The 14,415-nt window shown below is 34.0% G+C and overlaps 1 non-coding gene across 1 annotated transcript; it reads right to left on the bottom strand.

Annotated features, from left to right (window-relative positions):
* Positions 1-9,188: 9,188 nt before the first annotated feature.
* Positions 9,189-9,260, bottom strand: TRNAE-UUC (transfer RNA glutamic acid (anticodon UUC)). The gene has a single exon. It is a non-coding gene; the product is annotated as a tRNA-Glu (tRNA).
* Positions 9,261-14,415: the final 5,155 nt, after the last annotated feature.

Here is a 14,415-nt window from a genome sequence, read left to right as displayed (position 1 = left end):
ATGGTCTATGATTCCATAATCTATTTTCAAGCAATTAAAGTCACTGAGAACCTGTAATGTTCTCGCCCATTTTTGTTCGGTATTACAGTGCCTGTAGATAACATACTTAAGGCTAGGTTTACAGAACACACAGCAAAATGGAAATTTCAATCAGTGGAATCAATGTCCCCTCACCCGCTTTGATGCATTGTGAAGACAGTCTATTTACAGATAGTATATCATATCAATTACTCATCATAGCAAATATCAAATAATGGAGATGAAGCAGAATGCATGAATACTTCAAAAACAATTTTCTATGCAATATTTATTTTCATCAACAATTCCAAATCACTATGAAGGACTCATGAGCCAAGCACCAATTGTTTTATTTTTAATTTAAAAATATGTTGTCATCTAGGTCTTTGATGAAAGTGTTGCTTTGTCCACCCGTTACAAAGCACATCATTTTTTTTGCCAACATGAACAGTGAATAAACAAAACAAAGGGGGAGTTTAATGGGAATGACAGCACAGCAGGTACATTTATGATTTAGTATCATTTCAGTTTTCATCCAGGAAAATTGTCAACCATTCCAGGAATAAAAAATAAGATGTTATGTACTGTATAGTATAACCTCTTTAAATTGGCAATTTGTGGCCATTTGATAATTCATTCTTAAGCAGACTTCAACTGCTTGCTACCTGCTGTATTTATAGTCTGTCCATCTTCCTATTCCCTGGAGAGCATGAGAACTATGATTGTTAGAAAAGTGTTTGCTGCTGTGTATATTTGCTACTTAATATATATATAGATGTTTGCTGCATATTTTTATGCAATTGTTTTAGAAACACAGGAAAAACCTTTTTTTTTATTTGGCCTGAGAGACAGTTAACTTCATGTTTTCAGGTGTTTTACAGTAGGTCCATTTTAGATAAATAATGCATTATATACCCTGTCATATGCAGAAGTTTTTTTTTTTATTCAGCTATTGAGCATAACATGGAAAAATCCAATATAGAAACTATCAAATTCTAAGAGCAACAGCTCTCTGTATATGGCACATTTGCAAATATGGGTATTTCAGGGTGCAAATTAAAATAGTTTGATGCACCATATCACACTTTCTCAATGAAAGGGAAACTTTCCTTGTGCTTACTATAAACACTTCATTTACACGTTTATTTGAGACTTTGTTAAATTAGATTATGTAAACACAGGCTGGATAGCAAGTCAGATTTAATACACACTAGTTTTAAAACTGACTTGCATGCAGAACATAAAAGTATAAAGGACTTCACCAAGATTTATTGATTCATGTCAAGGCATCATTACTTTTCAAAGTGTGAAAAATGATCATATATTTATGACCTGCCGACTGAAGCTGTTTCATGAATTAGCAAAAGCTCTGGAGAGGAGCAGCCTAATTGCATTATCATAGAATCAGAGATGGTTGTCAATTCCCCCCATTTAGCTTTTCTCCTTTAGTTTGTTAAAATGAAGGTGCCATACGTTGGTTGAATTCACTAATACCCTGACGAATGAGGTATTTTCCCTGTAGGCTCACTACCAATATAAACAGTGAATTAGGAATGATAGACCATCAATCATATCTCCTTCAAACACATCTCTGCCCTGAGATTATTCATCATATATTAGGGCCACTTAAAAACTTTTCACACAGGTTTCACTGATGAAAAGGCTTAAATTGTCCCTAATCTTTAGTTTCCCGTGGAAGCAAGTGTAGTGATAGGTTACTTTATTCATTAACACAACCTTCATTAATTGTCTCTTTAAAAATAGATCTTTTAAATTATATTATTTCTTTAAAAAAAAAAAGATATGATATTGTCACCTTATACTGGTGACTGTTCTTTAGAGATATCCTAATTATAAGATTGGATTTTGGCAGTAATCCCTTCTTTATAAAACCACGAGTTAAATGCTATCCTTTGAGAAATCCACATCATCTGAATACAAAATTCAGGCTTAAATTAATGCTTGCTCACTTCTTATTTTTTTGGCATCTACAAGTCGAGGATGGCCTGGTGATTTGTGTGGTTTTGTATGCAGAGGGTCAGATTCTGCCCTCAGGCGCCCATGGATGGTTCCCCTGAGGTTTGGTCCCTATAATGGAAATTACGTTTATGCATCCAAGGGCAAGATTCCTCCCAATGGAATTTATCCTGCCTCAATGTGCAAACATCATTCTCATTAAAATTAATAAGAATTGTACTCATGCATCTAGGGAAGAAACAGACTCCCAGGTTCAGATCACCTCATTCTGTTTCACGCAAAGGATGATAGACTCTGCCCTAGAGGTGGGCAGGCAGCAAAGGTTTGAGAGCTCAGATAAGCAATCAGAACTTCCAAAGCTCACCTATGACTTGTGTGAGGCTCTACAAATTCTTTGTTGCTTTGCAAGAGATTGTGCAGGGAATCTAGCTAGACGCTCATTTGCTGAGCTTTTCTTCGACATTACAATGATTTCCGTAGTTTCTGCTCCAGGGAGTTCAGGGAAAAGTGGGCATTGCTTGTATTTGATTCCTGGGCTGAAGGTTTTGAATCATTTGTGCTTACTAGAATCACTGGACCATAGTATTTGTCTATTCTTCCCTATTATAATGCTCCAAAAGTACCTCTTATTCAACTGTGTAAGTGGTATTTAAATCCTGGTGTGTTTTAGGCTATGTGTTTTAGGACATGAGATTCAACCCTTTATTCTGGGGAAATGCAGCTTTAACACACCCATAGCCAAACTTGTGTAAATTCAATCAAGCAACATTTTTAGACTACCTGAATCCACATAGCATGAAGAAAAGAAGAGTAAACTTGGCATTCGATTAATTTGAACATTACTGTTGATGAAACAGAATCAAATCAGCCCATTCCTCCAAAAAAAAAAAATAGTAATAATAAGCGGCTTATTGGATTAATTAAAGATACAGAATAATTCTAGAAGCCTTAATCTCACCACTTTGAAGCATACATGAACAAGAACTTCCAATTCTTCTCACTTACAAAAGCCAGCATAGTACAATAGAAATGTTAGTGCTTTCATTGAGTTAGTTTCATCAATAAAAACAAAATAATTAACGTTCAGGATTTTTTAAAAATCTCTTTAGGAACTGTATTTTCCAAACCAATTTTGACATTAATAAAATAAACCATAGATCTGTATTAATGAAGGATGTGTATATACAATGAATAGACTTGAATGGAAAGTGCAAGTTGTCACATCCTTAAAAGAAAAAATGCACAAAAGTAGGACCCTCAAGTGACTACATAAACAGATTAATTAAATCTCTCAAATTTTCAGTTGCGGTTAAATTGGCCAAATGGTTCCCTGAATCATATCGGAAATATTTCCAACCAAAGCCAATGATTGTACAGACAGTTATATGGTTGACACCAATGCGTTTTGAACCTGTCTATATATGAGTAAAGATTCTGAGAATATGGCAAAGATCTAGCAGATGGCTACAGGTAAAGTGAGGTTAACTTTTTAATAATTCAACTTATTTGAAGGCAGATTCCATGTTACAATTTTGAATGTCCCTTCCTGTTGTCAGTGGCACATTTATTTCCTGATTCTATGCTTTTACTGGATACTCCTTCTCTCACAATGTCATAAACCTCTAGTGTTTCCCAAAGTTCCATATCAGTCTTCTCTGTGCATTCTAGGCTCTTTTGTTATATTGCATCCATGTCCAGGCTTTGGTTACCTGTTTTGAACCAAAGACTCTAAAATTGTTACATCACATTACAGTGGATTGAGTTGTGTAGCCCAATTTGGACATGTTCTCGGTCTTGGTTCTCATTCTGATGGGCTGTGGACCCACTGTACATAAGATCTCTCCAAGGCAACACTTCAATACATTAAGGCATGGCCCAATTGAATCAGATTGGGCTTTAATCTGAACTACTTGTTCATTTATAAGCAGAGTGAAAGTCATATGGAGAGACAAGCAGAGAGAGGCCGCGATGTGCCTTGCCACATCACAGAAAACCAAGGACCACAGATCACCAGCAGCCAGGTTCAGAATGTCTCAGTCTTTGGGAAGAAAGCACTGCCTTGCTGATGCCTTGATTTGGGACTTCTCCTAGCATCAAAACCATGGGCCAATAAACTCCTGAAGTTTAAGCCAACCCATTGTATGGTATTTGTTTCAGTGGCTGAGAGACTAGAACACATACGTTGGCCACTTCTCTGAGTTCCAGAATCATATTTCAGATTGCCTATCCTATATTTCTACTTGACAGTTCCTCGAATACTTCATACTCAATGTGGACAAAGATCTTTCCTTTTCTTTAATAGTTATTTATACCTACTTCAACTATTCAGATAAATGGTGTCTGACCACAAAAACCAGAATTCTCTTATTTTCTTTTGTGCAGTATTCTACAGACTATAGGCTGTAACACTAACTGCATAACTATGATAGGACACATTATTCTGAAAGAACTAGATACATTATAAATGTTGTATAAACACAGGTATAATTACTTATTTTGAATGAATATGCATCTGCTTAAAAAGATTTATTTCAAATTACTTGTGCAAGCTCTGTCTGCCTCCTCAAATTGAACTATCACCCACAAAATGCATTTTTCTCTCATAGTCCCTAGCTAAGGGAACAGGAATGTCTTTAATAATTACTGATTTCCTTATGAGCTTTCAGGTAGTGACTTCAGAACGCATCTGAAACTGTTCCCCTTCACAGTATATATGAAAGCAAACTGGATTTTTAACCGTATATATTTCAGTGTATGTAAAGCTCTTAGCCCCATGCTGGTGGATAAATCAGCAAACACAAATGCAAAAATATCAATATAGGTAATTATGAAATAATTTAAATGCAATTCCATGCCAATAGAATCATAGGTCTTGAATAGACAAGGGCTATATATATATATAATTTTATCTCCTTTTTATCTTTTATTTTGAGCTCATAAAAACGGAACATAAATACATAGTCATTGCCAAAAACTCAATTAACATTGCCACATATAGAATAATAAAGTCCCTCTTTACCACCCCCATCCTACATCTAAGATGAATTAATAGGGTTCATCTGCCTGTTTTGTCCATAGCATTAATCCATCACTTAAGACAGTCAATAGCTCATATATGTCCTTACTAAAGATCATTAAAGTAAACAATATCCTTCCAGTTATTTTACATACATTTGCATATATAGTCAACATCTATGGAAACACAATGTGCCTACTGTCCTGTGAGCTGTTATTGGTACTATTTTACTTAACAATACATCTAGGACTGCTCTCTAGCTATCTCTTTATGTTTGACAGTTGCATCATTTTCTATAGTACGGAAGAATCATAATTTATTTAATCATCCTTTACATTATACCCAAGTTTTTACTACTGTAATCAGTGCTGCATTGACTATCTTGAAACATGTGTGTTTACAGACACATGGGAATATTTTTGCCAAATAAATTTCTAGAGATGGAATTACTGGGTCGAGTAATTTGCATTTTAAATTGTTTAAAAATTCTGATATTAAAATTATTTCAATCTCTATTCTTACCAATAGAAATAAAACTATAAATTATCCTAAGACTTGAAAACACTTATACAATAGTGTTATACACTATTATATACTTATACAATAAAAAATCAACCAAATTATTTTAATGTACATTTTCTAGGTTTCTAGTAAGCTGGAGCAATTGTCATATGTTTGTCCAATATGCAAATTATTTGTTTCTATATAAATTCCAAGTCAAATATTTTTCTATAGGTTATCTTTTTTATTTATAAATATTTTATACATTACAGATATTAAACTTTACCTGTTACACATATACATGAAAAATATATTTTCTACTGGTCTATTACTTACTTTTCAAAACAGTCCTTAAATTATGTTTACTTATATGAATATTTTCCCTTATGTTAGGCCTTCTCTGTACACAGTTTATAAAAATATTGTTTTTACAAGGCTTTGTTGTTTGCTTATTTGTTTATATTTAGCTTTTTGATCTATCTGTAATTTATTTTTGTGTGTGGTATGAATAAAGGCTCTATATTTTTCTAAATCAATATCCAATTGTCCAACATTTTTGAATGTTTTATTTTTTCTCCACTGATTCCCATTTTTTCTGTTACAAATCTCTTATTCTGTTTCATAATTTTCATAAATTCGTATGCATAGAAATACATGAAAATATTAGCTTTAAACTTTAAAGTATGTACTAATATTTGCTGAAGTAAGGTTCCCATGATTGTGCTTCTTTTTAGACTTTTTTCTAACTTGTTCTTATATATTCACCTTTTGAAATATCTAAGTTTTCACAAAAAAATTCTCATGGGAGAGTAGTTGGATTTTGCTGAATTTATATATTTAAATTGTTAAATGTCCCAATGCATTAAAAAATTCCCTTATTTATGGCTCCTATGTCTCGAGTTAAGATTTCGTGTTTTTTTCAAATAACAATAATAAAAATAATATCTATTAAGCAGTTCCTTTCTGCTAGATGTCATTCTAAGCATCTGATATGTTTTAAATCTTTTTATCTCACTACAATCAAATGAGGTAGGCGCTATTTTCATCCCCATTTACAGAAAACCAAGTGATACTGGAAGATTAATTAATTTGCCTAAAGTCTAATCACCTAATAAATGTAAAGGTTGGATTTGAAAGAATTTATTTAGTGACAGAGTCCATTCTTTTAGTCATCATTCTATAATTTTGTATAGGTTATTCCTTGATAGTTCATACTGTTTTGCTGATGCATTGGTGGAATGTAATATTATAACACCATGTACTTCGGATATTGTGGGTATGTGCATTTATTTGGAGTCTTGTATCAACACACTTTGATTTCCTGAAATATTTTTGTTATATGAGGACATCTTTCTAAATCGTCTCATATTTTAGAATTTTTTTTTAGGTAGACATCATCTAAAATCATTAACAGTTTTGCTTCTTCCTTTCCAATATTCAAATTTTTTAATTAATTTGGCCCTTCTATATTTTTGCTTTGTTTAGAAACCTCTGCCTCATCCCACTCCTGCCCAAAAAAAAGGAAAAGAAGAAATGACCATGTGACAATATGGAGAATCTTGCTTTCCTCCTTAATTTTATTAAACAGGGCTGATTTAATGATTCTTCATTAAGTCTAATTTTTACTTTGGGGTTTTGGTTTCTTTAGTTATGCTAAGGGTGTCTCACCTATTCTTTACTCCAGAAGAATTTTATGATGACTAGATATTTTCTTTTATCTGATACTTTTTGGTGTTCTTTATTCAGTTGACGTGGATAGTTTATTAATAGATTTCACACAGTGAACAATCTTTGTATTTTAGGTATATATTCTATTTTGTTATAATGTGTAACTATTTTAATGCACTGCTGCATTTAATTAATTAGTGTTTCATTTAGTATTTTTGCATCTGTGACCATAAGTGATTTGGCTTTTATGCCATCTTTATACAGTTTTTATCTGGGCACTTTTTAATGTTCATAAATAATATTGACCAGTTCTCCATATAGTCCTGTGTGTCCATAAGTGTTTAGAATCTAAACTCCATAACACTTATCTTTGATGTGATAGCTGGGTAGAATTTATGGAAACCTGTTATTTATTTAAGGTTAGATATTTGGCTAGTTTTTCAATTTCTTCTGTAATTGTTCATCCAGTCATGTTATTTAACAACTCTTATTGGTTGCAGTTATTCATATTTTCCTAGGAAAATAACCATCTTGTTTTTCAAATGTATTAATGTAAATGTATTTATAGTGCTATCTTAATGTGTTTTGTGTTTTCTCTTCCTCAAGCATTCACTATGTTGTAAGAGATTTACAAAAATGTATTTTATTGTATTGATCTTCAAAAAAACTGAAGTCAAGTTTGAGTGATCAAATCTAATAAATATTTTGCTTTCTATTTCATTCATTTCTGTTTTTAATCTTCATTCTCTCTATCTTTTTCTTCAAGTTTTTCTTGAACTTTAGCGTCTTGAGTAAAAGGTTTGTTTTCATCTTATCTTATTTTTCAATCAATATATTTAAGGCTTTTTTTTTCTAAGTAATTCTTGGTGTGCACGTTCTACTTTTGATACGTAGCTGTCATTATCATTCATTTATAAACACCTTAACATTTCAGTTATTTTTCTCTTTAACTCAAAAGTCAGCTATTTCAGTATTCTTTAACCATAAAATGGATGTTACCTTGAGATATCCATTTGTTATTAATATTTTTCTAATAGTGATCAGAAAATGCCTTTTTTTTAACATGGGCAGGCAACAGGAATTGAGCCTGGGTCTCCGGCATGGCAGGCAAGAACTCTGCCTGCTGAGCCACCGTGGTCTGCCCAGATAATATCTTTTGTATTTTGAGTTTGGGGAGTAGATTGATATTTTCTTGTCTCATATATGATCCAGGTCAACATACACTGAGTATCTGAAATGAATTAATATTCCTTTTGTACAAAATTTCATATGCAACTTTTAAATAAATCTTGATAAGTGTATTATTTAAATCTATTTTGTCTTTACTTATTTTGGTCTTCTGCATCTCAAAATTACTGAAAATATGTTAAAATCTCCCCCTATGTCTGTGAAATTGTCCTTTTTTTGCATATATATTTATGCTTTAAAGAGCTTTCGTGAGTATAATTATCTTTCTGATACAACTACACTTTATCAGTATAAAATATTTTCATTCATTGTCTTTTTTTTTTTTTTGTCTTTTTCAAGTTGACTTCCATTATTTTCTGATAGTAATACTTTGGTTTCTGCTTCTATATTGTTTTGTGCTGCCTTCATCATATATACATTTCCATGCATTTATTTTCATCTTTCATCAGCGTGTTGTAGTGGAAATCCCAGTCTTTTTATAACCTCATCTTGAAGTGACATCACATCACTCCTGCTGTATTCTAGCCATTCGAAGTGAGTAATGAGATCCAGCCCACACTCGCGGGAGAGGATTACACAAGGGGAGCAGCAAGTTATTGCGGGGCCATTTTAGAAATTGCCTTCCTCACAGATAAACCCTCCGCTCCCCAGGTGGGAGGTCAATGGAGAGTGTCTAAGCCTGAAAAATAAAGGAATAAAAGCTTGTTCTCTGGAAAATGGAGATAACAATTATTTAAAGGAGACAGCGAAGTTTTCTTGGAGTGAAGGGGGTAGGAACTTATGTGATTTTTTTTATTTATTTACTTTTTTTTTTCTTTGGTGCATGGTCTGGGAATTGAACCCAGGTCTCCCGCATGAAAAGCGGGCATTCTAACCACTAAACTACCCATGCATCCCTTATGTGATTTTTAAATAAGTATTTGGTAACAAATCTATAAAAATACTTGGCTCTTGTGTGTAAGTAAATATTTGAAAATTAAAGTAACAAAAATACAAAGGAAAAATTAAAGATTGGGGAAAATACAGAGAAGGGAGAGAAAGTGAAGAACAAGGTGTCACAGGAAGTATAGGCGGTTGCTAGTTCTCCCATGTAGTGGGCCTGGAAACTCCAGCTACATGCTCCAGAAAAATTTTGGCTCAATATAGGAAGGAACTTTATAAAATTCAGAGGCATCCAAAAAATGAATGAACTGCCTTTTAAGAAAGTGAGTTCCCCATTATTGGAGGAGTTCAAGCACAAGAATGGTTGACCGTGTGATGTGGATATTACAAAAGGGTTTCAAGCATTGAGCAGTAAGTTTTTTTAAGATCATTTGCACTGTGTTTACATTTTATCATATAATTTAGTCTATTATAACGTGCAACAGTGGTGCCAGAAAACTATTTTTAATTTAAGTAAATTCCCACTGTAATAGACTCCATAGGAAATCAAGAATGCTTTATTGAAATATAATTGTGTTAAAATTAATAGTTTGCTTAAAACCAAATTCCTGATCTACAGGAGTTGTGGCATAAACAGAGATGAGACCAATTTTCTCTGTAGTGAATTAGTAAGTCAAAAGAAATAAGAAAAAAGAAGAAGCACCATGAATCTTTTCCTTCTCCTAATTCTTGGTTCTTTAGCATGGTGTTTTGTTTTACTAGATAGTTTAGGATTTGGGGTTAATGGCTGGGATGTTTGAGATGTGACAGAATCTGAATGTAAAGATGTCGCTTGAAAACAAAATAAAGTGTAAATTACACAGCTATAGCTCAAGTAAGGTCTGTCGAATTTTTTGTCTTTGCTTCTGTCCCCAGACCCTCAATAGAACTAGGGTAATTTGCTGCTAGCCTTATATAACTCAGTAGTTTCTACCCTAAAGAATTGAACTGTTCACTTGGGGTACAGAGTTCTTTGCATCCAAGCAAGATGCACATAAAAGATTTGTTACACCAGACAAGAATTACCTATGTTTTCTAGAACACGGTCTTTTTTCCTCATCTCTGCTGTTATCTTATATCTGTCTGAATTGTGGATCTCTGATTTATCATGACTTCCTGTGCTGGAGTTTATGTGCCAAAATCCTTACATTTAGCTCTAAACCTAGGGAGCCTGGACAGATGTTGATTCCTATCCCTTATTCCCTGTCTCTCCTTGGATTGCCAGGCCCTATCCTCCTGTTTCTTTTCCATCAACCAATACATTCATATCCCAATTTAATACAATCAACATTATCCATTGTGTTAGAGGGTGGGCCAGTTATATAACCTATCCTCACATCAATGTTATATTGAAGTTTATTGTTTAACTGGTGGAATTTTTTTTTTCTGTTTAATCTAGATCTTTTAATATGGTACATGTATTGATTTTTTTTATCTTTAACTTTCTTTATTGTATAATATAACATATACACAAAGCAAAGAAATAAAAATGCAATAGTTTCCAAAGCACTCTTCAACAAGTAGTTACAGGACAGATCCCAGAGTTTGTCATGGGCTACCATATGATCCTCTCATACTTTTCCTTCTAGCTGCTCCAGAATATAGGAGTCTAGAGGGCTTAAATATTTTTTATCATCACAGATAGAATTTTTACTCTATTTTAGATAAATGTCTTGATGCCTACTAATTCTATGATTGATTTGATTAAAATGAATCACATGGATGAATGTACTTCTAAAGGAAATTTTTTAAATAAACCATTTTTCAAGATTATCTAAACCATTAAATCAATCCAGATAATGATCCACCTTTATAATCTGCTTCACTTTCTGAGATACTGCCTTCATCATAAATGCACAGACTCTATATTTCTAAGTGGTATTGCTTTCATTTGAGGGCAAAGTAAGATGCTTGGGCTTCATCCCGGTCGATTGTAGGTTGATCAATCTAACATGAAGTTTTACAGTTCCATTGTAAATAAATGGACAAAACTGAAAGGCAAGTGAAAAAAATTCCAATGGGAATACTATGTCCCTGGTTCTTAGGTGACTGAAAAGTAAGTTTTTATGTTTATCACTCTGGACTCTATGAGACCATTGAAGACAGAAAACTTTTCTCATACATTTTTATCTCTCCAGCATTTAAAACAGTGCCAACACATAGTAAACACATAATAGAGTGTAAATACTCAAAATATGCTTGCTGAATATTTTTTTCTTTGGTACTTTGAAAATAATTGTATTACACAGCCGCCATTTCTAGCTTTCTATAAATTTCCTCATCTTTTTGTTCAGTAAATACTTATTTAGCACCTACAGTGTCACTAGAAGCACCATTCTAGGCATTGACTATGTAATGAACAAAATATAATCCTTGCTGTCATGGAACTTTTAATTAGGGAAAAGATTTAATTTAATTTTAATTAGGGAAAGAGACAATCTTCAAATAAACATATTAGAAAATATATTTGGTATCAAACATTAATAAATATTAGAAAGACAAAGCTCTTAAGGGGATAGAGAATGATAAGTGGATGCTATTTTAGATCAGAAAGTGATTTTTGAACAGAGATCTAAATGAAGTGAGAGTGGGCCCTGTGAATATTTGAATAAAGAGACTTCCAGGCAGAAAGAACAACAAATGCAAAGGTTTTGAGATGGTGAGTGAGCATGGCGTGTTTGAGGAGTAGCAGCTGAAACAAAATGAACAGAAAGAGAGGTAGAAATTAGGTCAGAATGGTAGACAGATGTCATATCACATGGGACATTGTTATAACTTAGATTTTATTCAAAGAAGTCATTGGAAGATTTTTAAATTGGGGAGTGAAATATTATTTGCACTTTTAAAAGCACACTCTGAAATTAACTCAAAGAGAAAAAAAAATTAACTCAAAGAGGATGAAAGGCCTACATATAAGAACCAGTACCATAAAACTCCTAGAAGAAAATATAGGGAACCATCTTCGAGACCTAGTGTTAGAGGTAGCTTCTTAGACCTTATACCCAAAGCACAAGCAATGAAAGAAAAAATAGATAAATGGGAACTCCTCAAGACTGAACACTTCTGTGCTTCAAAGGACTTTGTCAAAAAGCTGAAGAGGCAGATAATTCAATGGGAGCAAATATTTGGTAACCATATACTTGATAAGGGTTTAAAATCCAAAATATATAAAGAAATCCTACAACTCGACAATAAAAAAAAAGTACACTCTGGCTGCTATGACAAAAATTGACTAGGTGGATAGGGATGGGTCGAAGGTAGAGAGAATGGGGATAAAACTAATTAGGAAGCTATTGCATTAGTCCATAGGAGATGAAGTCAGCTTGGAACAAGGAGTTGGGTGGGAGATGAAGGAAGGGAGGGCTGATAAAAGATTAGCTTCAAGAAATATTTTGTAGATGGAGCCCACAGAATTTTCTGGGATTAGGATATACAAAAAATGAAAGCTGCAAAAGATGACTCCAAGGTTTATGACAAAGGTGAAAGGATGAATGTGGAGCCCATGAACTGAAGAGGGGAATAGAGAGATAGACTTCAAGGGAGAAACCATGCCATCTAAGTGGGTAGGCTGTTGGTTAAATCAGTCTGCTTTTCCAGGAGTAAGATCTAAATGGAGTCATCACAGCTAGGTCAAGAAATTGTTTCAGGAACTATTTGCAGCAAAGGCTGAGAAACTCAGGTAAGATGTAGAGTGAGAATTTAACCATTAAAATTGGTAATGTGGGAAGTCATTAGTGATCTTGGTAAATGTGATTTAATTGGAGGAATATGGATAAAAGTTTGATGAAAGCAAGTTGTTGGGATCCAGGACCCTGGATTCCCATTGATATTGGAAGCATTCCCCTCTATATTGAGAGCAGGTCATTGCACTTAGCTGCCTACATGACCAGGACAGACATTAAAGGTCATCAGACCTCCTCAAAGGGGAAAAAAATGTACAAATGGTATTGGAAACAGGACATTGAAACTCCTTTCCTTGATCACTGCTAATAACAAACCTTCAAATCCCTGTGTCATGAAACACTGATGAAACTCTGTTGTCACACCCCATGAAATTTCTTTGTCCTAAACTCTTACAAGTCCTTGCATTCCCTGCCCCTTTTACAGAGCACTAACCTTTACTTTCCTTAGCCAGTAGCCACCATGGAAGATTTTCTCCTGTCCAGAAGTCCTAATAAACTCATGCCTAACTCTTCCAGGCATGACCTTTGGTCTTTGGGCTGCCTGGACCCAAGCCCTCCAAGAGCTGGGTTGGAATTACTGCGAAGCCAGCCAGGGGACCAAAGAGCCACAGGACATAATGGGTAGAGTTCTAGGAAGGGAGAATCCATTGGGAAAATCCCAAATTGGCCTATGTCATCCATGCGAGGAGGGTTGGCTGCCTTCCTGGACAAATAGAAACAGCCACAAGAGTATGGGGACACCCTGAAAATCCTGGTGAGGTAGTTAAATGTTTTGCAACAGAATGCAGGACAATTAAATTCCAATAAAAAGAAAAGGGACTGCAAATACCCCACATGCTATTTAGAGGAGCCAATTGCCTGCACCAAGTGAATGGTCAGAGACTCTTGCATTTAGATATGCTCAAGTCAGAGGCCATAGTTGCCCGTGGCTCGCACCTGGAGGATTTTTTTTTAGAAACCACTAGTTGCTAACTATGTGATGATATTAAGAATCACTGATTGCATATGCAGAATGGAACAATCTCCAAATGTCCTGCTTGTTAATTTTTTTTAATTAATAAAAAGTTAAAAAAAAAAAAAAAGAAACCACTAGTTGCTAGATAAAGTCTTTTAAGATCAGCATTGTAGCATTTTATGCAGTGTCTATGGTTGGACTCTCCAGCTCAAATAGCATGCTTATGCCTGAAGCTCAGTCATGTGGTCGAATGAGATAAAGATGAGAACCCAAGTATTTCTCCTACTAAATGATGAAATTTAAAGGGAGGGAAGTTATGACTCAATATAAGGAAGAGTTCATGTAGAAATGTATCTTATTTGTAAATTTAACTTTTCTGAGTGGTATGAAAATCTTGGTGAAGTTAAATTTACAACCTAAATAATAGTGAAGTGATGACAGATGTGTCCATGATAATTTTTGATGCTTGCTTGGCATACTTCTATTTA

This window comes from Tamandua tetradactyla, chromosome 6 (assembly GCF_023851605.1).
Source record: "Tamandua tetradactyla isolate mTamTet1 chromosome 6, mTamTet1.pri, whole genome shotgun sequence".
Lineage (NCBI taxonomy): Eukaryota > Metazoa > Chordata > Mammalia > Pilosa > Myrmecophagidae > Tamandua > Tamandua tetradactyla.
Note: the sequence above shows the minus strand (reverse complement) of the source record. Positions and strands in the feature narration are given on the sequence as shown.